General features: G+C 37.9%; 1 pseudogene; it reads left to right on the top strand.

Moving 5' to 3' along the window:
* The first annotated feature begins 7,789 nt into the window (after nt 1–7,789).
* The window catches only part of LOC149749218 (uncharacterized), a 198,388-nt pseudogene continuing 178,232 nt past the window's right edge, over nt 7,790–27,945 (top strand).

Here is a 27,945-nt window from a genome sequence, read left to right on the forward strand (position 1 = left end):
CAAAAGTAAAGAAAATGTACTTGACTTCCTAAGTAGTAAATAGAAACCAACAAATCATTTAATTCCTAATTTACAAAAGTGTTTCAAAGAATATTACGGGTTGGATGTTTGGATTTCAGTAAGCATCTGGATTGCCATCATTTGGCCAATTCTCACAGCTCTATTGCTAACCCTATCCACTATCATTTCTCACCTGGATTGCTACAACAGATGGGTGATATTAGAAGCAGCAATTTAATTTTTAGGATAAAAAGAATATTGTGGATTTGGTGTTTGGATCGCAGTAAGCATCTAGATCTCCATTATTTGGCCATTTTTCATAGTTCTATTGCTAACAGTATCCGCTATCATTTCTTATCTGGACTGTTATAATAGATGGGTGATATTAGAAGTGGTAATTTACTTTTCAGAACAATATTGTTTCCTGGAAAAATCAAACAGTACTATTAATAAAGGGTAAAGAAATTACAGCTGAAAAAAAGTTGCAGAATAATAGGTATGGTATGAGTTTAGTTTGGTTGTGTGCATTTACCTATACATGAAAAGGTATGGAAAGACAAACCCTAAGCTGATAATAATAGTCCCATTGGAGATTGATGTAGTGGTGATGGGGTAAGAAAAGTAATTCAGAAAGAGGGGGTAAAGATTTTTCACTTTTTACTTATATATGTCCAAACTGTTTAAATGTTTAACAAGGAACATGGGTTACCTTTGGAATTAAATGTAAAATAATATAAAAATGTCAAGGTCATTCATCTAAATATGCTCTAGACGTTCAGAATAAGTCAGGAATGTGGTCCAGCAGGCTTAGGCACCTTGAAGTCAGGTAGCCAAACAAAGGTAATGTTCTTGGTTGTAGCATTCTTTCAGTGAACCTTGACTCTGGCAATAGAAATTCAAAACAGCAACATTTTCCGAATCCAGGGTTGTCACAGCCTGATGTGGTAGGTAACAAACACTGTTCCAGCAGTTTCATGAACAATTCTGTTGCTTCTTCATCTTCCTGCAAAGCTGATGCCTCTGAATTTGAGTCTTCACCTGTGTTTACCTAGGCTCCTCAATAGGTACCTCTGACAGGACTGTCTTCTTCAGATTGTGTAGTGAGCTGAATGGTGCTCCACTCCCCCCCCACCAAAAAAAAATACATGTCTATATCCCAATCCCCAGAACTTGTGAACATTACTTCATGTGGCAAAAGAGGTGATTAAGTTAAGGTTCTTGAGAAAAGATGCTTAGCCAGGATTATCTTCCTGAGCCCTAAATACAATCGCATGTATCCTTATAAGAAAGACACAAAGGAATTTTGGGAACAAGCACACACAGAGGAGAAGACAAAGACAGAAAATGAGGTGATGTAAAAATGGAGGCAGATATTGGAGTGATGCAACCACAAGCCAAGGAAACCAAACCAAAGTAGTCCCTATGTATCTTTAGATGCTGTAGGAGATTGAATAATGTCCTCCAAATTTCGTATCTACCTGGAGACCTAGAATGTGGCTTTATTTGGAAATCTACTTACAGTAAGAATTGAGATGAGATCATACTGGATTAGGGTGAGCCCTAAATCCAATCCAATATCTATAAGAGACAGAAAAGGATAAAAAGAGACAGAGAAAAAGGTCATGTGAAGGCAGCTGTAGGTAGACAGTGGAGGAACGCAGCTCAGTTACAAGCCAGGGGATGCCTGGGCCAACAGAAGCTGGAAGAGGCAAGGAAGGATTCTTCCCTAAAACCTCTGGAAGGAGTCTGGCCCTGACTACACCTTGCTTCAGATTTATGGCTTCCAGAACTGAGAGAATAAATTTCTGTTGTAAGCCATCAAGTTGATGATAATTTGTTACAGTAGCCATAGGAAACGAATGCTGATGGGCAGTGGAGAATTACAGAATCAAATACCAAACCATCACATGTTTAGTTCCAAGCCTCAGGTTAGTTAAGGAAATAAGTCGCTCACATCTTCCATGCATTGAGCTTAACCAAAGACCACAGACATAGGAATAGACTGTTTCTAACATTCTCTCAGCTCCACAATAAGTGTGTGATATCCTTGATCCTAACCACAATCTTAGGTACTAGCGTTTCCCCATTTTACACATAAGGAAACTGAGACATAGAAAGGGTAAACAATCTGCCCAAAGTCACACAACTCATAAACAATAGAAGCTGGAATCAAATCTATACAATCTATCTTCAGAAAACAGGCTCTACCACACAAATATTCAAATAATTAACACTAAAAACATAAATAAATAAATCAGAAAGCAATACTATTGTCCACCAGAAGTAATCAAACAAAGCAGAAAATGAGTAAAGTACTCTAAAATGTTTATCTCTTTACTTTTATGTGTTCAAAGAAAAGGAACAACATTAAGAAAAAATAAAGAAGGTAGAAGAAGAAAATATTAAGGGTGATTTTGAAATAGAATTTAGAGTATTTCAGGGGATTTTGGTATTATTTCCTTTGAGTCTCTTTTCTTTCAAAAGCCCTTTTTTTTAGGGAAGACTGGGTGGGTCATTATTCTGATGTTATATTCTTAAAAAACTGTATTCTAGATACTTCTGGTGGGGTTATCTAGGCTAATTCCTCTTCAGGCTCCTATAATTACTCTTCCTCTTATTTGAGCTTATTCTTCTACCCTCATCTCACTCAAATTCCAGCCTCTTCTATTTCACCTCTATTTATTTTTTTCCACCAAAACAAGATATAGGGCTTCCCTGTGGCGCAGTGGTTGAGAGTCCACCTGCTGATGCAGGGGACACGGGTTCATGCCCCGGTCTGGGAAGACCTCACATGCCATGGAGCGGCTGGGCCCGTGAGCCATGGCCGTTGAGCCTGCGCATCTGGAGCCTGTGCTCCGCAACGGGAGAGGCCACAACAGTGAGAGGCCCGTGTACTGCAAAAAAACAAAAAACAAAAAATAATCAAGATATAAGCAAGACATTTTTTAATGTCTTGAGGACATTAAAACAATTTTTTTTTATTTTAGAAAATCTCAAACACATACAGAAGTAGAGAAAATAGTGTAATAGACTCAACATACCTGTTATTCAGCTTCAACAGTTATCAATAAATTTATACTTTGCTGATCTTGTTTCATCCCTACTCACACCCACTACCATCTTTCATTATTTTGAAGCAAATCTCAAACATTCTATTTTCTATTCTGTATTTCACTATTTATTTCCAAGAGATAAAAACAATGACCATACTTTTAAAAAGTGATACTTATTTCATAATAAAATTAAACATCAAATAAACACTCACATTTCCTCAATTGAAGTGTATTAAATTTATACATTAGGTAAAACTGACATCTTTACAGATGTTGAGACTTTCTATCCAAAGTAATGATATATCTTTCCACTTGTTTAAATCCACTTCTCTGTTGTATTTTTCAGTTTTGCCTTCTACTTTGTTCTGTTTTATAATTTCTATTTCCTTGTTGAGATTTCCTATTTTTTCTATTTGTTTCAAGGAAATTTGTAACTGCTTGTTAAAGCATTTTTATGATGGCTGCTTTAAAGTCTTTTTCAGATAATCCTAATATTCAATTCACCTTCGTGTTGGTATCAATTGATTATCTCTTCTCATTCAATTTGTGAATTCCTGGTTCTTGGTCTGATGGAAGATTTTCAGTTGCATCCTGGACATTTTAGCTGTTATGTTAGAAGTCTCTGGGTCCTACTTAAATCTTTTATTTTAAGAGGTATTCACCATGTTTAGCTTTAGCAAGCAGATCCTGACCTAATTTCATAGACTGTGGTTCCAACAACAATATCATTTCCAGAGCCTTTGAGGTGCTATTTTTGATCTGCTTGATTTATTTAGTGCTATGAGGCTGCTACTAGTCTTTGATGAATGCTGCTTGAGACAGAAGGAGCTTCTGAGGGCTGGGCCAGGCACTTGGTGCCATTAGGTAGGGGAAGGAAGTCTCTAGTCCACAGAGATAAAGAGATTTCACAGTCTGCTTGTTATGGTGAGATCCACCTTATGAGGGAACCCAGCCACCAGTGTCTCTTGGTAGGAAAGGGGAGTCTCAGGAATGCAGAGAAAAAGTCTTTGTGGGCTGAGTACTTGTTGTAGATCATCCTTGTTGATAACCCTTTGTTTCCTGGTGTCTCTCCATGGGGAAGGAAGGATGTGGAGTAATGTTTTAACTACTTTCTCTACTTCTCCTTTGATAATCAGTGAAATTCTGTTTCAAGTAAAGGTTTTTGAAGTTTGCTTTTTCCAAAAAGAAAACTACTGCTCTAGGTCAGGTGGTCCCCAAACTTTTTATGTAAAGGGTAAGATAGTAAATATTTTGTTTTTGCAGACGATGAAGTCTTTGTCACAACTACTCATCTCTACCATTTTAGCAAAAGTAGCCATATACAATGTATAAAAGAGCAGATGTGTCTCAATAAGACTTTACTTACAAAAACAGGCAACTGGCCAGATTTGGCTTGATGAAATAAAAATTCACATTTTAAGGCAAGACAAGAAAAATTTACACATAAAACATATGCTTTGGCATCTACCCTCCCCTCAAGTTGCTTTGTGCATCTGCAATAGGTATTAACCAGACCTCCCTAATGGCAGAAATACCTGATCAACCATAAAGATAAATTTTTCTCCTTCTAGCATCAACCATGTGACTCCTCACAAAATAACATTCCTTTTGGGACTTCCCTGGCAGTCCAGTTGTTAAGACTCCATGCTCCCAATGCAGGGGGCAGGGGTTAGATCCCTGGTTGGGGAACTAAGAACCCACATGCTGCAGGGCACGGCCAAAAACAAAGAAACATAACATTCCTTTCTCAATCATGTAAGGGATCACAAAGACCCACCATTCACCTTGTACATGCAGATATCTCTGGTGAGCTTTATGTGCAATGCCAATATATCATTCCCTTAAACATGGTGATTGGTGCTGAACAGACTGGCTAGATGACCTGGGAAAATACTGGGTGCACCTAATGAAAGCTCTTGGCTTAAATACTTACTTATGACCTTATTATTGTTACCAATGATATTACTTGTATTCTGCCTGTTTTACAAGATTATCGTTTCTTGCATTAACAAGTGTGTGACTGAGTCTCAGATAAAATTAATGACGATTATATAACTTGAAACAATTGACCAAATATATAGTTCTATAAGATCAATAATTATAATAGCATAATCTCTAGATGTGGGAAGAAGCAACAAGAGGGAACAATTTCCTGAACCATAATAGACTAGTAAGATAGGAGGCCCAGAGGCTTTTGGTTTACTGTTAACAGGGCCTAGTCCAGTAATTGCACATTGAGTGGCCTATCAACAAAATCCTCACCTGACCTGGGAATAAGCATTCCTAGCCACATGGGACAAACTGGTCACAAAATGTCTCCAAAACCTTGGTTGAAATTAAGACTGAAAAGGAGGGGATCGTAAAATAAAGAATGTTGCCCATCACCCAGTTCTACAAGAATCAAGTCATTAGCCACTGTGGGCACTGACCTACAGGAATTCAGGGTGAAGATCAGGATGACGTGCTCTGTGCTCTGGAAAAACTGGCAAAATTGGCCCTCAGATAGATATTTTCAGGAGAAACTTTTTCATGAAATTATTGCATCTTCCCATATTTAGAAAAGCCCTAAAGCCATTAAGTAAGATGTCTGTTCCCCGCAACTATCAGTAACCTTTTACAGAGATGTGTGCTTAATTGTATGTACCCCTTTTTCCAAAATCACATATATACTGACATCCTCCCCTTACCTATTCATAACAGTTCTCAGAGCTCTCCGAGAGACTGTCTCCCGGGCCAGAATCCTCAGTTTGGCTTGAATAAATTTTTCTATTTCTTTCTTAGACTATTGATTAATTTTTTGTCAACAGGCTCATAGCCTACATTTTACAGAACCTTGCTCAAAGTTTTAAAGCTTATTTGATAAAGTAATAAAAGTAGTTTCTCATAATTCTTATTTTAAATTTCTTTTGTTTTGGCTCTCATTTTGCATATTTGTACTTTCTCCCTTTTGCTGTTACATTATATAATGGTTTGCCCATTTTGTTGAGGTTTTTTTCCTGAGAACTACCATATAATTTTATTTAATAATTTCACTTCTTTCAGTTTTTTAATTCACCAATTTTGCTTTTATCTTCATTAATTCTTTCCCACTTTGTTTTGTTTTCTCTTTGTGTGTTTGTTTTTCTTTTTCTAAGATTTTGAGGTGGGATGTTTACATTGCTATTTAGATAATAATTAATTCTATAAATTCCCTCTAATAACTTCTTTGTTTCCCACAGATTCAGATATGTCATGTTTTAAATCATAATTTTAAAGAAATTTTGTAATTTAATTTTTCACTTCCCATTAGTTGCTTAATAGGATTTTTAAAAAATTCCAAATAGAAGCATCTTTTGGGTTTTTGATTTTGTTATTAATTTTTAGATTTTTTATTATGGTCTAAAATATTGTTTATATTATTTCTAGTCTTTGGAATTTATTGAGTTCTTTTTCTGTACATTGACATAGTCAATTTTCATAAACGTTCCATGTGTACTTCATAGAAAGTGTCTCTTTCATTATTGGGATTGATTTTGGTACGAATCACTAAGATCTACTTTACTGAATACACTGTGCTTTTCTATAGCTTTACCAATATCTTGTCCACTTGGTGGGACTTGAATTTAGAGAAGGGTGTTAAAGACTTCCCTACTGGTGTAGTTTCTGCTTTATGGAAGTTGGTACTATATTATTAGATGAATTGTAGCTCTTAGCACTGTAAAGTCTCATTTTGTATCTCTTAATGCATTTGGTCTTATTTCTACTTCCTCTGATATCTAGTATTTATCATAGTGTTCAATTTATAATTTGTTAGTCTGAAATCGTTTTTATTTCAATAGGTGAGTTAAGTGTATTTACATTTATTGACATGATCAATATGTCAATGTGTTTTGCCTTAGTTCCATTTCATACATAAATAAATATGTATATATACATATATATGTAAACACATTAAACTAATACCTTAAAATATGTACTAATATCTTTTTATAGTACCCTTAGTTTTATTTTTGGCTATTTTTTATTGATTCCCTACTATGAGCTATGTTGAAATTAACTAGTAACCTTTCCTTCCCCCTTCCCCTTTTACACAATACCCTACATGGAGTAACACTTCTTTTACTCCCAGTTAATACCTTTAAAGCAGTCAGCAAGTTTATTCTTCTTTTCATAAATGCTCCCTATTTTCTCCCCATTTTTGATCATTGTCCTATATCTACATTGTCAGAAAGTACAAGCATTACCTTGCTAACTTCAATGTCTCTCCAATCTTTTGGTTGGCTGAAGTTCATTCTTTAACAAATTACTCAGATAGAGCTCATAGGAAAAATATTTTCTGAATTACTACAGGTTCATAACCATTTGTTAGCCGTCTTTATGTTGGCAGTTTGTCTACATAGGAAATGTGGCTCACATTTTCTTTCTTTTGAGTATCTTAAATGTTATTCTATTGATCTACAGAATAAAGTGTTGCTGTTGAAAATGTCAATGACAATCCTATTTTCCTTTATTATGAATGGCTTTGTTTTTATCTCAATGCCCAAGGGATTTTTTTAACCCAATATTTTTACTAGACTATGCCTTGATGTTTGCCTTTCTGTTTAGATTTTCCCAGGTATGTGGCATACACTTTACTAAGTTTCAAATAAACTTTTATTTCAAGAACTTAAAATTTTTTTAGTTGTTAGAGTATATTTTGTTTCCTTGACTTTGTTTTCATATAAGGACTCCTATGATAAATATGTTGAACCTTCTCTATGAACCTCTATTTTACTACTCCAGTGGACACATGAATGATAAGAAAGCAAAACAGCCTTATTTCTGGTATGGAGAAAGCTTTAGTGGTCTGGATAAGAGGAACAAACCAGCCACAATATTCTCTTAAGCTAAAGATTCATCCAGAGCAAGACTCTAACTTTCTTTAATTCTGTGAAGGTTGAGAGAGGTGAGGAAGCTGCAGAAGAAGTTTGAAACTAGCAGAGGTTGGTTCATGAGGGTTAAGGGAAGACACCAAGTCCATAACATAAAAGTGCAAGGTGAAGCAGCAAGTGCTGATGTAGAAGCTGCAGCAAGTTATCTAGAAGATCTAGCTAAGCTAATTAATAAAGGTAGATGCACTAAAGAACAGATTCTCACTGTAAGCAAAACAGCCTTTATCAGAAGAAGATGCCATCTAGGACTTTCATAGTTAGAGAGAAGTCAATGCCTGGCTTCAAAGATTCAAAGGACAGGCTGACTCCCTTGTTAGGGACTAATGCAGCTGGTGACTTAAGTTGAAGCCAATACTCACTTATTCTGAAAATCCTAGGGCCCTGAAGAATTATGCTATCTACTTTGACTATTCTCTTTAAATGGAACAACAAAGCCTGGATGACAGTACACCTGTTTACAAATGGTTTGTATTGTTGAGACCTACTGCTCTGAAAAAAAGATACCTTTCAAAACATTACTGCTCATTGACTATGCATCTGGTCACCCAAGAGCTCTGATGGAGATGGACAATGAGATTAATGTAGTTTTCATGCCTGCTAATGTAAAGCTCATTCTGCAGCCCGTGGATTAAGGAGTAATTTCAATGTTCAAGTCTTACTTTGTAAGAAATACATTTTGTAAACCTATAGCTGCCATAGATACTGATTCCTCTGATGGATCTGGGCAAAGTCAATTGAAAACCTCTGAAAAGGATTCACCATTCTAGATGTCATTAAGAACATTCAAGATTCATGGGGAAGTCAAAATATCAGCATTAAAAGGAGTTTGGAAGAAGCTGATTCCAGCCCTCATGGATGACTTTGAGGGATTCAAGCCTTCAGTGGAGGAAGTAACTGCAGATGTGGTGGAAATAGCAAAAGAACTAGAATTAGAAGTGGAGCCTGAAGGTTTGACTGGCTTGCTGCATTCTCATGGTAAAACTTTGAATGAATAAGGAGATGCTTCTTATAAATGAACAAAGAAAGTGGTTTCTTAAGACAGAATCTATTTCTGGTGAAGATGTAAAGATTGTTGAAATGACAACAAATATTGTTATAATATTACATAAACTTAGTTGAGAAAGCAATGACAGGGTTTGAGAGGATTGACTCCAATTTTGAAAGAAATTCTACTATGGGTAAAATGTTATCAAACAGCACTGCCTGTTGCAGAGAAATTGTTTGTGAAAGGAAGAGTCAATTGATGTAGCAAACTTCATTGTTGTCTTATTTTAAGAAATTGCCACAGCAGCCCCAACCTTCAGCAACCACCACCGTGATCAGTCAGCAGGCATCAACATCCAGGCAAGATCCTCCACCCGCAAAAAAATTACCAACCGCAGAAGGCCCAGGTGATGGTTAGCATTTTTAGCAATAATGTTTGTTTGTTTGTTTCAGGTTTATGAGGTAGGTTTTTTTTAAAATAGATCTTTATTGGAGTAAAATTACTTCACAATACTGTGTTAGTTTCTGTTGCACAACAAAGCTAATCAGCACTATGCATACACATGTCTCTGTATCCCCTCCCTTTTGAGCCTCCCTCCCATCCTCCTTATCTCACCCCTCTAGGTCATTGCAAAGCAATCTCCCTGCACTATGCTGCTGCTTCCCACCAGCCAACTATTGTAAATTCAGTAGTGTATGTATGTCGATGCTACTCTCACTTCGCCCCAGCTTCACCCTCCCACCCCATGTCCTCAAGTCCATTCTCTATGTCTATCTCTTTATTCCTGCCCTGTAACTAAGTTCATCACTACAATTTTTTTTTTTTTTAGATTCCACTTATATGTGTTAGCATGCTGTATTTGTTTTTCTCTTTCTGACTTACTTCAGTCCGTATGACAGACTCTAGGTCCATCCATCTCACTACAAATAACTCAATTTCATTTCCTTTTATGCCTGAGTAATATTCCATTGTATATATATGCCACATCTTCTTTATCCATTCATCTGTCGATGGACATTTACGTTGGTTCCATGTCCTGGCTACTGTAAACAGTGCTGCAATGAACATTGTGGTAATGTCTCTTTTTGAATTATGGTATTCTCAGGGTATATGCCCAGTGGTGGGATTTCTGGGTCATATGGTAGTTTTACTTTTAGTTTTTTAAGGAACATTCATATTGTTTTCCATAGTGGTTATATCAATCTACATTCCCACCAACAGTGCAGGATGGTTCCCTTTTCACCACTCCCTTTCCAGCATTTATTGTCTCTAGATTTTTTGAAAATGGCCATTCTCACCAGCGTGAGGTGATACCTCGTTGTAGTTTGCATTTCTCTAATAATTAGTGATGTTGAGCGTCTTTTCATGTGACTCTGGGCCATCTGTATGTCTTCCTTGGTGAAATGTCTATTTAGGACTTCTGCCCATTTTTTAACTGGATTGTTTGTTTTTTTGATATTGAGCTCCATGAGCTGTTTGTATATTTTGGAGATTAATCCTTTGTCTATATTGTTTCATTTGCAAATATCTTCTCCCATTTTGAGGGTTGCCCTTTTGTCTTGTTTATGGTTTCCTTTGCCATTCAAAACTTTTTAAGTTTAATTAAGTCTCATTTGTTTATTTTTGTTTTTATTTCCATTGCTCTAGGAGGTGGGTCCTAAAAGCTCTTGCTGTGGTTTATGACCAAGAGTGTTCTTCCTATGTTTTCCTCTAAGAATTTTATAGTGTCTGGTCTTACATTTAGGTCTTTAATCCATTTGGAGCTTATTTTTGTGTATGGTGTTAGGTAGTGTTCTAATTTCAATCTTTTACATGTAACTGCCCAGTTTTCTCAGCACCACTTATTGAACAGGCTGTCTTTTCTCCATTGTATGTTCTTGCCTCCTTTGTCATAAATTAGGTGACCATATGTTTTGTGGGTTTAGGTCTGGGCATTCTATCCTATACCATTGATCTATATTTCTGTTTTTGTGCCAGTACCACACTGTCTTGATTACTGTAGCTTTGTGGTAATGTGAAGTCTACTGTAGCTTTGTGGTAGTGTCTAGTGTGAAGTCAGGGAACCTGATTCCTCCAACTCCGTTTTTCTTTCTCAAGGTTGCTTTGGTTATTTGGGATCTTTTGTATTTCCATACGAATTGTAAAATGTTTTGTTCTCATTCTGTGAAGAATGCCATTGGTAGTTTGACAGGGATTACATTGAATCTGTACATTGTATTGGATGGTATAGTCATTTTCACAATATTGATTATTCCAATCCAAGAACATGGCATACTTCTCCATCTGTTTATGTCATCTATGATTTCTTTCATCAGTGTTTTATAGTTTTCTGAGTATAAGTCTTTTGCCTCCTTAGACAGGTTTATTCCTAGGTATTTTATTCTTTTAGTTGCGATGGTAAAGGAGAGTGTTTCCTTAATTTCTCTTTCTGATTTTTCATTGTTGGTGTATAGGAATGCCAGAGACTTCTGTGCATCAATTTTGTATCCTGCAACGTTACCAAATTCATTGATTAGTTCTAGCAGTTTTCTGATGGCATCTTTAGGATTTTCTATGTATAGTATCATGTTATTGGCAAACAGTGACAGTTTTACTTCTTCTTTTCCAATTTGTATTCCTTTTATTTGTTTTTCTTCTCTGATTGCTGTGGCTAGGACTTCCAAAACTATATTGAATAAGAGTGGTGAGAGTGGACATCCTAGTTTTGTTCCTGATCTCAGTGGAAATGCTTTCAGTTTTTCACCACTGAGTATGATGCTTGCTGTGGGTTTGTCATATATGGCCTTTATTATGTTGAGGTAGGCTCCCTCTATGCACATTTTCTGGAGAGTTTTTATCATAAGTTGATGTGGAATTTTGTCAAAAGCTTTTTCTGCAACTATTGAGATGATCATATGGTTTTTATTCCTTAATTTGTTAATGTGGTGTATCACATTGTTTGATTGGCATATATTGAAGAATCCTTGCATTCCTGGAATAAATCCCACTTGATCATGGTGTATGATCCTTTTAATGTGCTATTGGATTCTGTTTGCTAGTATTTTGTTGAGGATTTTTGCATCTATGTTCATCAGTGATATTGGTCTATAATTTTCTTTTTCTGTGATATCTTTTTCTGGTTTTGGTATCAGGGTGATGGTGGCTTCGTAGAATGAATATGGGACTGTTTCTCCCTATGCAATTTTTTTGGAAGAGTTTGAGAAGGATGAGTGTTAACTCCTCTCTAAATGTTTGATATAATTGGACTGTGAAGCCATCTGTACCTGCACTTTTGTTTGTTGGAAGATTTTTAATTATGGATTTGATATTATTATTTGTGGTAGGTCCATTTATATTTTCTAATTTTTCCTGGTTTAGTCTTAGAAAATTGTATCTTTCCAAGAATTTGTCCATTTCTTCATGGTTATCCATTTTATTGGCATATAGTTGTTTGCAGTAGTCTCTTATAATCCTTTGTATGTCTGTGGTGTCATTTGTGATTTCTCCTTTTTCATTTCTAATTTTATTGATTTATGTCCTCTCCCTTTTTTTCTTGATGAGTCTAGCTAAGGGTTAATCAATTTTGTTTATCATCTCAAAGAAGCAGCTTTTCATTTTATTGATCTTTGCTACTGTTTTCTTCATTTCTATTTCATTTATTTCTGCTCTGATCTTTATGATTTCTTTCCTTCTACTGACTGGATTTTCTCTGTTCTTCTTTCTCTAATTGTCTTAAGTGTAGGGTTAGATTGTTTATTTGAGATTTTTCTTGTTTCTTGAGGTGAGATTGTATTGCTATAAACTTTCCTCTTAGAATTGCTTTTGCTGCATCCCATAGGTTTTGGGCCATTTTGTTTTCATTGTTATTGCTTTTATGTATTTTTTTATTTCTTCTTTGATTTCTTCAGTGATCTCTTGGTTATTTAATAGCACACTGTTTAGCCTCCATGTATTTGTGTTTTTTACAATTATTTTTCCTGTAATTGATTTCCAATCTCATAGTGTTGTTGTCAGAAAAGATGCTTGATATGATTTCAATTTTCTTAAAATTTCCAAGGCTTGATTTGTGACCCAAGATGTGATCTATCCTGGAGAATGTTCCATGTGCACTTGAGAAGAAAGTGTATTCTGCCACTTTTGGGTGGAATGTTCTATAAATATCAATTAGATCTACCTGATCTATTGTGTCACTTAAAACTTGTGTTTCCTTATTTATTTTCTGTTTGCATGATCTATCCACTGGTGTAAGTGGGGTGTTAAAGTCCCCTGCTATGATTCTGTTACTGTTGATTTCTCCTTTCATGGTTGTTAGCATTTCTCTTATGTATTGATGTGCTCCTACGTTGGGTGCATAAACATTTATAATTGTTATATCTTCTTCATTGATCGATCCTTTTGTAGTGTCCCTCCTTATCTCTTGTAACAGTCTTTATTTTAAAGTCTATTTTATCTGATATGAGTATTGCTACTCCAGCTTTCTTTTGATTTCCATTTGCATGGAATATCTTTTTCCATCCCTTCACTTTCAGTCTTTATGTTTCCCTAGGTCTGAAGTGGGTCTCTTGTAGACAGCATATATATGGGTTTTATTTTTGTATCCATTCAGCCAGTCTGTGTCTTTTGGTTGGGGCATTTAATCCATTTACATTCAAGGTTATTATCAATATGTATGTTCCTATTACCATTTTCTTAATTGTTTTAGGTTTATTTTTGTGGGTCTTTTTCTTCTCTTGAGTTTCCCACTTAGAGAAGTTTATTTAGTATTTGTTGTAAAGCTGGTTTGGTGGTGCTCAATTTTCTTAGCTTTTGCTTGTCTGAAAAGTTTTTGACTTCTCCATCAAATCTGAATGAGATCCTTGCTGGGTAGAGTAATCTTGGTTGTAGGTTTTTCTCTTTCATCACTTTAAGTATGTCCTGCCACTCCCTTCTGGCCTGCAGAGTTTCTATTGAAAAATCAGCTGATAACCTTATGGGGATTCCTTTGTATGTTATTTTTTTGTTTTTCCCTTGCTGCTTTTAATATTTTTTCTTTGTATTTAATTTTTTATAGTTTGATTAATATGTGTCTTGGTGTGTTTCTTCTTGGGTTTACCCTGTATGGGACTCTCTGTGCTTCCTGGACTCTCTGTGCTTCCTGGTCTCTCTGTATTTCCTTTCCCATGTTTGGGAAGTTTACAACTATAATCTTTTCAAATATTTTCTCAGAACATTTTTTTTCCTCTTCTTCTTCTGGGACCCCTATAATTCAAATGTTGGTGAGTTTAGTGTTGTCCCAGAGGTCTCTGAGATCGTCTTCAATTCTTTTCATTCTTTTTTCTTTATTCTGCTCCACAACAGTTATTTCCACCATTTTGTCTTCTGGCTTACTTATTCATTCTTCTGTCTCAGTTATTCTGTTATTGATTCCGTCTATTGCATTTTTCATTTCAGTTATTATGTTGTTCATTTCTGTTTGTTATTTAGTTCTTCTAGATCTTGTTAAACATTTCTCGTATTTTCTCAATCTGTGCCTCCATTCTATTTCTGAGATTCTGGATCAACTTTATGATCACTACTCTGAATTCTTTTTCAGGTAAATTACCTATTTCCTCTTCATTTATTTGGTCTTGAAGGTTTTTACTTTGCTCCCTCATCTGTGGCATATTTTTTTTTGCCATCTCATTTTTTTTTTTTTTTTTTAATGAGTGAGATTGTGTTCCTGGCTTATTGGGTGTTTGGCCTGAGGCTTCCAACACTGGGGTTTTTAGGCTATTGGGTAGACCTTGGTCTTAGTGCTGAGATGAGGAACCCTGTGAGACCTCACTCCAATGAATATTCCTTGGGGTCTGAGCTTCTCTGTTAGTCTAGCGGTTCAGACTTGGTGCTCCCACTGCAGGAGCTTTGGCCCAGCCCTGGGCTCATGAACCAAGATCCTGCAAGCCATCTGGGGTGGCAAAAAAGAAAAAAAATAATAACAATAACAAAGTAAAAAATAAAAATAAAATTAGACTAGGAAACTAACAGATATATTAGGAAGAATATAAAAATAGAAATATAGAGGAATCAACAACTGGAAGGTCCAACTTTACCACAATATTAAAAAAGAGGAGGAGGAAAAAAAAGAGGGAGGAAAGGCCTTGGCTGTGGATGGCGGGGTCTAAACAAGGGTGAGGTTTGGGTGGTGGGCGGGACCAATGCTCAGGTCCCACAGGGCTGGAAAAGGCTGTGGGGGGTGGGGCTGAGACTCAAGGAACAGAAGGGGCCCAGGCATGCCCCCTACCCCTGGTCTCAGAAGGCAGGGGACCTCACCTGGGAGCCCAGCAGCCTTCCTGGCTCGAGTAGGTGGGGCAAATGCCCTCACCTCCTCTCCTCCTCCAGTCTGGGAGGCCCCCTCCCGGCTGTCTCTCCTGATCTCTGTGGCCTCCCTCCTATGCCCCCAAGGACCCACGCAGCCTGAAGGGGGTTTTGGAGGGCAGGGGATTTGCCTGGGAGCTCAGCAGGCTCCCAGGCCCTGAGTGGGTGGGACAATCACCCTCTGCTCCTCTCCTACTCCTCCTGGATGGCTCCCCCCACCTGCCTCTCCTGATCTCCCCAGCCTCCCTCCTATGCCCCCAGGAATCATGCGGCCTGGATGGAGCTTTGGAGGGGTGGTACTGGCCTGAGAGCTCAGCAGGCTCCCCAGGCCTGAGTTGGTGGGGCAACCACCCTCTACTCCTCTCTCATTCTTCCCACAGAGTCCCTCCCACCTGCCTCTCCAGATCTCCCTGGCCTCAGGGGCACCAATCCTGTCTAGCCTCCACTTCTCCTACCCCCTCAGTCCCCCTACATCCTACCAGTTCACTTTGGGGTCCCTCCCATCTCCTTGGGCATCAGAGTACCCCACCAGCGGCCAGCCGGAGCCTTGGTTGTGTGGAGCCGCTAACTCCACGTCTCCCCACACCACCATCTTGACTCTGCCTCCTCCAATAATGTATTTTTAATTAAGGTTTGTACATTGTTTTTAGATATAATATTATTGCACACCTAATAGACTACAATATAGTGTAAAGATAACCTTTATATGTACTGGGAAACCAAAACATTTGTGTGACTTGCTTTATTGGAGTGGTCTGGAACAGGTATGCCTGTATATGGGTCTTTGGTTTTGCTATAGTCATTGCTTTGTTTATTTCAATAGGTAATCAGAAAGATGCAAAATCTATGCCACTGCCATCTTCCAGATGTCCTCTACCTTTTAAGGATATCAGCAGAAGAACTAGGTATGGCAGGTCCAACTCCTTTTGAGCAATACATAATAGCTCTGTAGTAGATACAGGTTAAGGTGAGGAAAGAACATTTGTTGCTATGGAGCTTGTATGTCTTCAACCTTGTCTCTTTCCTTTAAGTGAGGCATACTAAGGGAGGAGGGTAAGACGAGACAACCATGGAGAGACAAAAAGTTCATTCAGAAGGACCACTTATCTGACTTAACCTCCCCCTTTTCCCACCGAAGGAGTTCATGACCCAGCTCATAGCTTGTCTTCATTCATCAATTTTCTAATTATTCATTTACTCAGGTATTTATAATATAATATTTATAATATTATAATGTACTGCCCATGCGCTAGGTTCACTCCAAGAGGTAGAAAGATGGCTGAAACCTGGACCCTATTCTCAAATATCTTGAGTCTAGGATGGAAACTAAAATGATTCTACAAATAACTGTAACAGAAATGCTATAAAGACATGTCCTCAGGGAAGAGGGCTAATGAATCTGAACAAGGCCAAAGGAAATAACAAAATAGCATTTTCTCTTCTACCTTATTTCCATCTGAATCTTCCCTCAAGGGTACACTTTAGGTAGACAGACAAGCCTTGGTTTTCAACCACCTCAGAAGAGGGGTGGCGATGGCCCTGCTCCTCCATAGGGAAGTTCATAAGAGAGATACTGTCCCCCAAGGAGTGCCTGGATAACAGCAATTATTATGTGATTAAGTCCAACATCCTGGCAAGAAAGGAAACCAAAAATATTCCTCATGAAGCTAGTTTTAGAAAAGGGAACTATGACAAGATATGAGCTTTTCTTAGGGCAAAAAACCTGAAAGAAATAGTTTTGAAAGTAAATAACCATGAAGAAGCCTGGAGACAGCTTAAGAACAACTTATTGGAAACTCAGGGAAAATGTTTGACTCAACCCGAAAAGAAAAGGTATTTGAAAATAAACACTAAATGGCAAAAGAAAGAAGGCTGTTTTTAAAAAGGAGGAGGTGAGGACAAAGAATCTTTTTAGGGAGGAAAAGAATTTTCCAGGAAGAAGAGTGGGAATCCTATAAATGTGACAGGTCAAATTTAAACAAAATTGAATAGGTCAAAACTGCTTAATTACCAGGGTACCTTGCAAGGGAATCCAAAATCAAACACTAAAGTGTTTGACAAAGAAAGGAAAGCAGATAGAATAATAACGGAACTACTTGAGATTTAAGTATATTCAAGTGTCATCAAGATATGAAGGCAAAAGAAAAAAAAAAACAATAAACAATTATTTGTCACAGTATTTAACTTTAAAAAGTAATTTTATGGAGATCTCCAACTTTAAATTGTATTTTAAGTGAAGAATCTGGATCAACTATCTTTTGCTACCTAACAAACTACTCCAAAACTTAATTGCTTAGAAAACAATTACTTAATAGATTATGAGTCAGTCCATGGGCAATTTGGGCTGGGATCCACTGAGCTGTAAAGCTGGTCTTCTCTGGGTCTCACTCAAGTGTCTGCAGTCAGCGGGTGGCTCAGCTAGAGCTGGATGGTCAAGACAGCCTCACTCACCAGCCTGGCAATCCTGGGCTTCTTCTCCCTTGTTCTCCTCCATGTGGTCTCTCCAGCAGCTAGCACAGGTCCTTGCATCCTTGCTTGAGGATGACATGTGCAGGCACAGACAGCACATCATAATGTGCAACTATTTACAAACCTGGGCTTTTGCCTTATTCCTTCATGTCCCATTGGCCAAAGCAGGTCACTTGGCTATGGCCAGATTCAAAAGAGCAAGAACCAGACTCCACCACTTGGGAAGAATGACACAGTCACAATACTAAGAAATGTGTAGATAAAGACAGCAGGAGTTATTATGGCCATCTCTGCAAATAATCCAACACAATTTGCCCTCTGACCACAAAATAAACTTTCTTCTCACATGCAAAATACATTCTCTCTCTTCCTCAAAAGTCATATCTCATTATGGTACCAGCCTTGAAGTACAAGATATTCATCTAAATCAGGTCCAGATCTAGATGAAGATCTTCAGGTGCTGCTCCTCAGGTGTGGCTCCTTCTTATCCAAAGACTTATACACAAAAGTTATCCATCTACTTCACACACACACACACACACACACACACAATATAATAGTGAGAGGGGACAGGTAACAGCAATAAACAGTCCCACTCAAAATGAGAAGTACAGAGCAGTCACACTGGTTCAGAGCTATTGTGAAATCCTAACAAGCAAATATTAACAAAGGCCCAACTCCTGGAGCAGGGTATGTTCCCTAATTGGGACGCAATTCTAATCCCCAGGAATGGTTCCCAAGTCCATTGTTCTGTGTTGTTCTTGACTCTTCCTTCTTGAATCCAAAGTTCTATCCATAGGAAGTTGGGGCCCAGAGGCCTCCTTTGATATTGACTATTTCTGTTCTTTTTAGCAAGATCTTGCAGTGCTTTCTCCAAGCTTTATGAAGCTGAATCACGTCCATTCCATGCCCCCAAAGGCATATCTACAATTTCTTTGGAAACAGACATCTCTCTGTTTAGGCACCATCCCTCTGCCAGGATGACATGGGAAGGTACCCTTAAAATTACTAATAGCCCTTTCGTCTAGCTGAAATAGTCTACTAGACACCACCTTCAATCTTCCAGAGAACTTTCAAGAGGATCTGATAGCCATACCCTCGATTTACCCTTTACCAAGAAGCCATTTCTTATTTTGAGAATCTTTTGCTGTGTGGAAAGACTAGAGATGAAAAACAGGTTTACCTTCCAACTCAGGGAATTTGGCTTCCCTGTACCCCTCTAAATTCTGCTTGCCAAATCATTCTTTCCTTAGCTCATCTTTCTCTCACAGTATCATAGCGGGAGAAGCTAATGACTGCTTTAACCACTGGCCATAAAATTGTCTTAGGCATAACGACCAGTTTTTCGGGTACATCTTTTTATCCTGTGACACTTTTGTCAATGGTTCTGCAGCTACAAAACATGGATTACCATCTTTTCCTCCAACTACTGCTGCTTCCTCACCGTTCTCCTAGGCTCTAGTAACAGCTCGTTTGCCTTTTCTTCAGGTTTTGCCAGCAGTTTCCTCACTGCTTTTTCAGCCTCCATGTGCTGTCTCATCCCAAAGCAATTACGACATGTTTTGAGTTTTGTTAAAGCAGCCTGTCACTTCCGGTGCCCACGTCTATTTTACTGCGTAGTAAACCGCTCCCATAGGAAACTGACAAAAAGAAAACAAACATTTATGTGCTGGACATGAGTCTGTGGGTTGACTAGACAGTTCTGGTTGGAACTGGCTCACCGGGCACTGGAGAGTCTAGGATGGCCTCCCTTGGATACCTGGGGCTGAGCTGGCCTGACAGCTGGGCCTCTCTCCACCTTGTCTCTCATCCTCAAGGAGGAAAATCCAGCTTGTTCACATGGCAGTAGCTTTCCCAGCACAGGAAAAGAAGGCATGCCACAAGGTGCAAATATTTTTCAAACCTCGGTTTGCACAACTTTGCTAATATCCTATTGGCCAAAGCAAGTACATGCCAAGCCCACATGCAAGGGTGGGGAGAAGTAAACTCCATATCTTAATGGGAGAAGCTGCCAAGCCACATTGCAAAGGGGTGTACTTATAGGAATGAGAAGAATAATTGTGGCCCTCTTTGCAAACAACCTACCACAGAAGCTAATAATTATAGTTCTAACATTAGAAAATGCACACGTGTAGTAGACTGAGTGATCAATTAGATAGAGATAAGTCTCAGGTCTTTAGGACAACTTCAGGGATAGAGTCAGTGACCATAATATATAATTTGGCAGAGATGGCCACAGGGCCTGAGGCTGGTGATCATACCTCCACTGTGTGTGAACATCACCAGAGAAAGTTCTGGGGAGTGCCGAAGATGAGTATCAACTGATGGATTCATAAACTGAAAGAATCAAGCCCACACTTAGCAGCCCATAGGATACATGGAAAGCAGTATTTTACATGCCTCCACTGTACACACATCCCCTTAAATGTATTCAACTGAAATAGATCAGAAGCAATATCAAGGGTATCTTGAAGGGAAAAGAAGACAACATTTCCCAAAATGACCACTTAAAACTTAGGGACTGAGATGTGAGGAAAAATAAGTTAATTAAAGGAAGTCAAAGTCCTGACTCCTCTGACACCCCTCACACACCCAAAGTATATCTGCTGAATGTCACCATAGGAGTGTCTCAGGTAATTTTAACCCCCATTTGGGATTACATACTCCTCTTCTCTTACAGTTATTTCCCAAAAGTTTCAAGAATTTGGTCTCCATTGAATTATGGATCTTCCCAGAGCACAAAGTCTGGAGTGATGACCCCAATTACTATAAACCAGAAACAGTTCTGAGTGGGAGCCACAATAAAAAGCTAGAATGTCTAAAAATAACCTGCTGGAGGAAGGGCACCATTTGTAACCAGTCTAAGAAAAAAAGAATATAAGAATACATGGAGCTTTTTTTTTATATCATGGCTATATGAGAAGACTAGAAAGAAATACATTAAAGGAATAACATGGTTTATCTTTGTTGTTTGGGCTTTATGGTAATTCAATTTTTCTTTATTTTGTATGTTTTATATTATAAACATTTCTTTATAAAATAAAAGAAGATTACACATTAGAAATGATAATAAAATATGAACTGATTTAATATTGTCATAATTAATTTGCTTCAAATACTTTGAAACAAAAGCAGAATATAAAACATACATATATGCACCATTCTGGGATTATCCTTTCTAAGGTTAAAATAAATATCATTCCTTTGATTGTATAAATAAACAGTCTTTCACCCAGGAATTTTCCCTAGGAAACAAATTTTGTTTAGCACTTTTATAAATGCTTAGGAATGTAGGGGAACATTTTTCAAGAGTGTAGATGGCTCAGAATAGTTTGCACAATAGAAATAAAATGGCAAAGTGATGGGAAGAATTTGCAGAATGATCACACAATAATATGTCATTGGCAGAAAAGTGACCAATGACTTTTAGGGTAGGCAATGTAAAGGAAAGTTGAGGTAGCATTCACAGTGCTTATATAGTCGCTGCCATTAAAGAAATTACAATCTAAAGAAGATAAGGCCTGGGACGCTAATTAAGTCAGGGTGATGCCTTCGATCTTACTATACAAATACATTAACAGATTAGGCAATGCTATATTTACATATGACAGATATGAGTCTGAACGAATTTAGTATTCTCTAGAAAGATTTCATTTTCACTTTGAACAGTATCTTTACATAAGCTGCCAATTAAGCACCCTTATTCTTTAACTCATGTTTTCCAAAAGGTAGGGGATGGGGTAGGGAATAAATAGACCTACTACACTCTACATCCCTTACTTAATGTATTTTCATTACTCTCCTCTCCACAACTGTGTTAACATCTATTATAGTGTAATGCAACTATTAAACATTTAGACAATGAAGCCATCTGGAAGAGCTATATGAGAATTTCTATGTTGCCAAACATACTAGGAACCATTTGAATGACACATGTAAGAAAAAAAGGAGGGGAGAATTATTCAATCACACAAACCAATTTTATATTCCAAAATACAAAAGCAAGTATCAAACAACATCAGAAAATATTTGCTCTATCTACTAAAGTTCAATACTTCTCTGGTTTTTTTTGTTTGTTTTGTTCATCACTATACCCCCAGCCCCTGAAAAAATAGATGGAATATAGAGTAGCCACTTAATAAACATTTGCTAAATGAATTAATGAATAAATGAAAATGATTTTTGTATATGAGGAATTTCCTAACTAAGAAGAGGTAGCTCCAGGCACCCATGGTGCCAGCTATTAGTCTCTTAATAGGAACATCTTATCTTTACCTTTGGGTCCATCCAAATTCTACCATTCTTCAAACTCCTGTTGTGATCTGTATCTTTTCTTAAGATTTCCGACCACTCCAGCCTTCATTGGTCTCTCAACTAGAGTTTACTAGCCCATCACATAGCTTTGTTTAGTTTTTTCCCATTGTTTACTGTTGATACACATTTTCTGAATGGACTATAATCCTTTCAAGATCTGTCTTCTCCCTAATTTATTGATTTTTGTGTTAATAAGACATGGCCCCTGCCTTTGTGGGGGCTTACAGTCTGGTAGGAACATACATGTAGAATAAATAAGTTCAACATGTTAAGCATTGTACACAATATGGTAGACATTTGGATTAGCCCTCCTAACTGCAATCCCACCCTCCTTCTATGTGAAGAGATTGAAAAGGTGATCCCCATGTTTTCCATATGTAACTGAAGCGAAGTCTCTACATCTGAACAAGGACTCACCAGGTGCACTTGAATGATAGTTTAAAAATGAACATGAGGTGACAACCATCTTGCTGCCTCTCTTGCTACTGGCAAGCAAGATTATAGAGATACATTTGTGGTGAGTGGACTCCATGCCCCAGAGCCCAGTCACCAGCTTTCTGGCCATGGGAGAGGGTGTGGCAGCAGCACCACTTTCTGACCTCTGGGTAGTATTTATGGTGGTGTGACCTTCAAATCAATGTCCAGTAGAGCTCTCTAACTTCTGTTCTTCCTACCCTATGAGCATCCAGCTACCTGATTGAAGCACTGCTCAAAAGCACTGGTATTTTCTATCTTGCACTGAACCGTGGTTGATCCACAGGTTATGGTGCAAATACACAGAGAATCGAGTAAAGACACTAAAAAGAGAGCAGGTGTCTCTCCCAGAGGTAAAGAGTAGTTAGGAAAGTATTAATGGAAAGGTAATTGCCCAACTGAGCCAGGCAGATGAGGGGTGGAAGAACTTAGTGTAATCCTGAGAGCATTGTAGTGACTCATAGAATCACAGAATGTTTATATCAGGAAACGCAGAGAAGATCCACTCTAACCCCTTTACTTTAAAATAAGGAAGAAGACTCTCAAAGAGGGAAGGGACTTCACCTGACAAAGAGAAGGTGTAAGTCCAGAGAACAGCAGAGCTGAGGGCAGAACCAGATCTTCTGATGTCCAATCCATTGATCATTCAACTTTAGTGATCCTGTACTTTTTATTAAACAAAATTACTCAGGGAATTCCCTGGCAGTCCAGTGGTTAGGACTCTGTGCTTCCACTACAGGGGCCTGGGTTCAATTCTTGGTCGGGGAACTAAGATCCTGGCAAGCCACGAGGTGTGGTCAAAAAAAATTACTCAGAAGAAGTATCTAGTCATTTCACTTCTTATCTAAAATAATCACCACAAATGTCAGTATGTTACAGTTGTACTTCTGTGGATAGTTTTTAAAGGATTAACGCAATAGTTAAAAATGAGCAGAAACTACTTTCAAAGGTTTATTGAAATGGGTTGCCTCAATGATAGTAGATGAGAATCAAATTATTCTAACCACTAAGTAAGTATTCATTCTCCTATTGCCTATTTTTAATAAACACGTATTGGTTACCTCTGTTCTCAACAAATCTCCTTCTCCCTCTGAACACATGGGACAGTCCCAGCATTGCTCCCAGACAACACAAAGCTCGTGAAGGCAGCATTTACATCTGTTTGTTCTGTCAAGTTCCTTCAAAGATATTCAGTTTTGAATCAACCACACCTCTTTAGGAAAACATTCCACAGCCTAATGTTCTCCTTGACACTCCTGAGTTCATGAATAAATAAAGTTACCCAAAAATGCTCCTCCTTCAACTTGGAGTAGGAGATTTTAACTGTCTTCATTTGAAGAGTCAACTGTCCCTTCCTTTGCAAACATTTTAACTTACTGAACAACACTGAGATCTTGCAATGGTGTGTCTTATTTCTGGAAGAGGTGTCAAAAGATTTCCTCATCCAAGACCCTGATTTCAAATAGTTTAAGTGTTATTGGCTTCATTTTACTGGGATAAGTAAGGCTTATGAGATTAAATTTCTCTTATAAAGTCGTCAAGTTAGTCAGAGGCAGGAACGGTGTCAGCCCAGTTTCAAACACAGAGGAATTCACTCAGATTCAGCCTCATCCAAATCCCAAGCCATCCCTAACTGATGTTGACAGCACATTGGGAGCTCTGTCCAGAATCCAAGTACCAGTTTCGTAGCATAGACCCAAGTACCAGCAGATCCATAAACTTCAGATTTCTCCCAATCTTTGTCATAATTGTTAAATCATTACAGGTGGACCCCTGCCTTTATATGTATCCTGTTCCTTCTGTGTGATTGAAGCCTGGCCTGAGTCTCAGTCTGTCTTTGGGGTTGAGGGGCAGTGCTGACACTTGGACATCACTTGTCATCCCAATATCCCAGGGGCTACTGCTTGCCTCTTGGATCCTCAGTTCTGGTTGGGGTGTTGCTCCAAACAAAAGACACATCTAGAACTATGACATTGCTCCCAAGGCTTTGAATGTAACAGGTATCTAGGCAGCATTCTTGCAAAAGAGGATGACTTGCATAAAATGATAAGATCTGAAAGACAATATTAGCACTTTAATTCCTGTTTACTTTTATTATATTGATTCTTTTTAAAGTCATATTTTGGGTATATTGTATAATACACATATGTACTGGTAGAGTGGCTCATATAATAATTTAATAAATAAATACAGGAATTTATATTAGAAGTGCATGCTGAAAAAACTATGCATGATCAAGTAAATGTGGAGATCAACACTTTACGTATATGTACAGCAGAGTCCCATCCACCTGAGTGGACCCCTTTGGTTGTTTCTAGACTGTAAGCTCCATAACAGTATGGTTCATGTTTGTTTGTGGCCAGCATCCTCATACCTAGCACTGAGCTGCTGCAGATCACATTTTTGATAAATCTTCGTTGAATGAATGAATCATGGATCAATAAATGACTTGAAATTGGCTTAAATCAAGAGTTACCATGTATCTTTAAATATTGTGGTCAGTGGAATAGTGTCTCCCCAAATTCATATATACCTGGAACCTAGAATTTGGTAATAAATAGAATTTAGAAACATTATTTGGAAATAGGGTCTTTGCAGACATACTTAAGAACTGATATGACATCATACTAGATTAAGGTGGGCCCTAAATCCAATGAGAATGCCTTTATAAGAGATAGAAAAGGACACACAGAGACAGATAAAAAGGTCCTATGAAGGCAGAGGTAGGGGTTGGTAGTGGGAGATTGGAGTAATGTAGCTCAGCTATAAGCCAGGGAACACCTGGGGTCACCAGAAACTGGAATTGCAGGAAAGGCCCTTCCTAGGGCCTTCAATAGGATCATGGCCCTGCTGGCACATTGATTTTGGACTTCTAACCTCCAGAAGTATGTGAGAGTACATTTCTGCTACACTAACACCAAGTTTGTGGTCATTAGTCTCCACAGTCCTAAGAACCTAATGCAGATACTATATTTCAGCTATCAGGCCTTTGTGCCAGCAAGTTTAGTCCTGTTGGACCTGACTCCCATGCCCTTCTCCACGGGTCTATTGTAATGAATCCAACACACCCTCCAGGGGAAGCCATTCATGGTATGAAAGGCAATACTAGACTCTAGTTCCCCTGACTCGCAGGGTAGCTTCTGTCCACTCCACTTTACTATTTATAGCCAGAGAACTTACCTGACAAGAAAAGGTTCTCAGAAGGTCTAAGGTACACACTGTGGGTACGTACCTAAGAATTTACGATGTATCCTGAAACTCTGCTCTTAAAATTGTTTATGAGGATAAGCCTCTGACCTCTGATATATACTGGTCCCAGCCAGTTAACAATCACGAGACATGTTATAGTTTTATTTGGCACTTGATCTTCTGGTCATGGCAAAAAACAGGAAATGAAGTTTGTTCGTTTTAACTCACCTTTGTCATCAGTTAATATTACTGAGCACTTATCATGTGCATGTATTTACATAAATAAAATTTACTTAAATTTTAAAGCAATCAAATTGCTTGAAACATTCAAAAGGAGAATTCAATTTCATTCTACTTGTGGAAAATATTTATGATCTACCTTTCAGCTCTCTAATTAGCCTGTACAAACAGGACAATTTTGCTTAAAACAATAGATGACCAGAATGTCTTTCATATACTTTAAAGATAACTTATATGAACATATTAGGATGGTGCTTGGCACAGAAGAGGCACTCAGGAAGTGTTAGAGCTGCTTTTTTCTGGATTAAAAAAGAAAATTAACATTCAGAACAGCTCCTTTGAATTTAATCATTCATTCGCTTGTTGGTATTAGTTACTATGAATGTGGCTGAAACTATCATTCCTTGAGGATCTTGAGCTTATTCACAACTGTCCTTGATTTTGAGCATCCAGAAAGAGCGTTATTGGTGATACGGAAGTGTCAGGATTCTGTGGACATGATGGGGTCACGCTGGATGTGACGATCAAAATGAAAGGGAGTTTCAAGCCAAGCGAAATGGACTTCAATCTTAAAACAAGATTTTAAAAGAGATGAAGAAGAATAGCAGGTGTCTTCCCAAGGGTACTAATTCTGAAAAGGAAGAAATAAGGATAGAAGGGTTTATAAGTGAAATTCTGATGAAGACAATCACAAGTGATCAGAATTCAGTTAGGCTGAGATCCACAAACCTGTATTGAGCAACTCTTATGAGCAAAACAATGGGTGAAAGAGCCCTGAGCCATAGTCTAGAAAACACTTAGAATCTCTTTGAGAAAGAAAAGAGGGAAGACTTGTTTATGGTTTCCTTTGCTGTGCAAAAGCTTTTAAGTTTCATTAGGTCCCATTTGTTTATTTTTATTTCCATTTCTCTAGGAGGTGGGTCAAAAAGGATCTTGCTGTGATTTATGTAATAGAGCGTTCTGCCTATGTTTTCCCCTAAGAGTTTGATAGTATCTGGCTTTACATTTAGGTCTTTAATCCATTTTGAGTTTATTTTTGTGTATGGTGTTAGGGAGTGTTCTAATTTCATACTTTTACATGTCCCTGTCCAGTTTTCCCAGCACCACTTGTTGAACAGCCTGTCTTTTCTCCACTGTATATTCTTGCCTTCTTTATCAAAGATAAGGTGACCATATGTGCGTGAGTTTATCTCTGGGCTTTCTATCCTGTTCCATTGATCTATATTTCGGTTTTTGTGCCAGTACCATACTGTCTTGATTACTGTAGCTTTGTAGTATAGTCTGAAGTCAGGGAGCCTGATTCCTCCAGCTCCATTTTTCATTCTCAAGACTGCTTTGGCTATTCGGGGTCTTTTAAACAAGACCAAAAGACAACACTCATAATGGGAGAAAATATTTGCAAATGAAGCAACTGACAAAGGATTAATCTCCAAAATTTACACGCAGCTCATGCAGCTCAATAACAAAAAACCAAATATCTCAATCCAAAAATGGGCAGAAGACCTAAATAGACATTTCTCCAAAGAAGATATACAGATTGCCAACAAACACATGAAAGAATGCTCCACATCATTAATCATTAGAGAAATGCAAATCAAAACTACAAAGAGATATAATCTCACACTGGTTAGAATGGCCATCATCAAAAAATCTAGAAATAATAAATGCTGGAGAGGGTGTGGAGAAAAGGGAACCCTCTTGCACTGTTGGTGGGAATGTAAATTGATACAGCCACTATGGAGAACAGTATGGAGGTTCCTTAAAAAACTACAAATAGAATTACCATACAACCCAGCAATCCTACTACTGGGCATATACCCTGAGAAAACCATAATTCAAAGAGTCATGTATCAAAATGTTCATTGCAGCTCTATTTATAATAGCCAGGAGATGGAAGCAACCTAAGTGTCCATCAACAGATGAATGGATAAAGAAGATGTGGCACATATATACAATGGAATATTACTCAGCCATAAAAAGAAACGAAATTGAGTTATTT

The sequence above is a fragment of the Delphinapterus leucas genome, chromosome 5 (assembly GCF_059928025.1).
Source record: "Delphinapterus leucas isolate spDelLeu-1000000601 "Yukka" chromosome 5, BTC_Dleu_Yukka2, whole genome shotgun sequence".
NCBI lineage: Eukaryota > Metazoa > Chordata > Mammalia > Artiodactyla > Monodontidae > Delphinapterus > Delphinapterus leucas.